This window comes from Hylobates moloch, unplaced genomic scaffold (genome assembly GCF_009828535.3).
Source record: "Hylobates moloch isolate HMO894 unplaced genomic scaffold, HMol_V3 SCAFFOLD_23, whole genome shotgun sequence".
Classification (NCBI taxonomy): Eukaryota; Metazoa; Chordata; class Mammalia; order Primates; family Hylobatidae; genus Hylobates; species Hylobates moloch.
In genome coordinates this window covers 30,698,432-30,700,983 of record NW_026652298.1, presented here as the reverse complement: position 1 = coordinate 30,700,983, position 2,552 = coordinate 30,698,432, and positions in this window count along the sequence as shown.

Below are 2,552 nucleotides of genomic sequence, written 5' to 3'. Positions count from 1 at the left end.
GAAAAGCGACACCCAGAGCCCCATCTACCCTGGGGTGTAAACAGCATGGGCAACAACTCAGTGGAAAAGTAAAGACCTTGGGTGCAGCGGCTCACGCCTGTAATCCCAGCACTTTGGGAGGCTGAGGCGGGTGGATCAACTGAGCAGGAGTTCAAGACCAACCAGCCTGGCCAACATGGTGAAACCCGTCTCTACTAAAAATACAAAAATTAGCTGGGCATGGTGGTGCATGCCTGTAATCCCACCTACTCAGGAGGCTAAGGCAGGAGAATCGCTTGAATCTGGGAGGCAGAGGTTGCGGTGAGCCAAGATCGCACCATTGCACTCCAGCCTGGGCAACAAGAGTGAAATTCTGTCTCAATAAATAAATAAATAAATAAATAAATAAATAAATAAATAGCCAGGTGTGGGGGCGCATGCGTGTAATCCCAGCTACTCAGGAAGCGGAAGTTGCAGTGAACTGAGATTGCACCACTGCACTCCAGCCTGGGAGACAGAGTGAGACTATGTCTTTAAAAATAAATAAATAAATAAATAAATAAATAAATAAATAAATAAAATAATAAAAAAAGAAAAGTGAAGACCTATGTGGTGTAATAAAAAATATCTATTTGGTCTTTGTCCTCTGTCACTGGTTACTGGCACAGAGCTGCTAAAGCCCTTGGACCTTCCTCAGTGATTAGAGTATCTTTCGTATGCTAATGGTGACTCAAGATGACTCAATGTGGGGGTACCTAGATAGCTTTGGAATGCTGGGAGGATTAGAAGGTTCAGTTCACCCCCTCCTCACCTCTGGGGAGGGGAGAGGGACTAGGAGTTGGGTCCAATCACCAATGGCCATGATTTAATCAATTATGCCTACGTCATGAAACCTTGATAAGAACCAATAGATAGCTTTCCGGGAGCATTCAGGTTGGCAAATACATCCACTGCCTGGGAGGTGGGGCACCCCAACTCCACGGGGACAGTGGCCCTACATTCAGAGCCCTTCCAGACCCCACCCTATGCTCCTCTGCATCTGGCTGTTTGTATCTTTTATAATAAACTGTAATAGTGCTGGACACCGTGGCTCCCACCTGGAATCCCAATGCTTTGGGAGGCTGAGGCAGGCAGATCCCTTGAGGCCAGGGATTTGAGACCAGCCTGGGCAACATGGCAAGACCCCATCTCTAAAAAAATTTTTTAAAAATTAACCAGGCATGGTAGCACGTGACTGTGGTCCCAGCTACGCAGAAGGCTGAGGCAGGAGGATTGCTTGAGGCTAGGAGGTTGAGGCTGCAGTGAACTATGATTGTGCCACTGCACTCCAGCCATGGGTGACAGAGTGAGACCCTGTCTCAACAAAACAAAACAAGAAAAAAAAAAAAGAAAGAAAGGGGCTTATTATGAATAACAAAAGATGTACCTCTCATCTTTGCCACTCAGGAAATTATGAGGACCTTAGAAGCTCTGTCAGGTACATGAGGCAAAGACCAAATACATATTTCCTATTGTATCACAATATCACAAGCTACCCTCTGGCCTTTGAACACAGATCCCTTACAGTCAGATGATCATAAACATCAAAAGATGCCCAGAGTGGGCAACATAGGAAGACCTCATCTCTACAAAAATTCTTAAAAATTTACCGGGCATGGTAGTGCACACGTGTGGTCCCAACTACTCAGGAGGCTGAGGCAGGAGGATCACCTGAGCCCAAGAGGTTGAGGCTGCAGTGAGCTGTGACTGAGCCACTGCACTCCAACCTGGGCAACAGAGCAAGACTCTATCTCAAAAAAAAAAAAAAAAAAACATGCCAGCAGGGCGCAGTGGCTCACGCCTGTAACCCCAACACTTTGGGAGGCCGAGGCAGGCAGATCACCTGAGGTCAGGAGTTCAAGACCAGCCTGGTCAACATGGTGAAACCCCGTCTCTACTAAAAATACAAAAATTTGCCAGGCATGGTGGCACAAGCCTGTGGTCCCAGCTACTTGAGAGGCTGAGGCAGGAGGATCGCTTGAACCCGGGAGGCAGTAGTTGCAGTGAGCCGAGCTCACACCAATACACTTCAACCTGGGCGACAGAGTGAGACTCCAACTCAAAAAACTAAATAAATAGAAATAAAAAAGATGCCAGCACATTGCTAAAATCCATCAGTCCTTAATAACGATACAGTCCACCATCCCATGAAATGTATGAAAATGTCCCCCAGGGTAAGGCTACCCAGGCTTGCAGGCTTCCATTCTGTCTTACCAAGTTCCAAAAGCAGGGGTGGTCCCAGCAATATATGGCTTCACTCTTTTTTTTTTTTTTTTTTTTGAGACAGAGCCTTGCTCTGTCGCCCAGGCTGGAGTGCAGTGGCACGACTCACTGCAACCTTCGCCTCCCGGTTTCAAGGGATTCTCCTGCCTCAGCCTCCTGAGTAGCTGGGACTACAGGCTCATGCCACCACGCCCAGCTAATTTTTGTATTTTTAGTAGAGGCAGGGTTTCACCATATTGGCCAGGCTGGTCTCGAACTCCTGACCTTGTCATCCGCCTACCTCGGCCTCCCAAAATGCTGGGATTACAGGG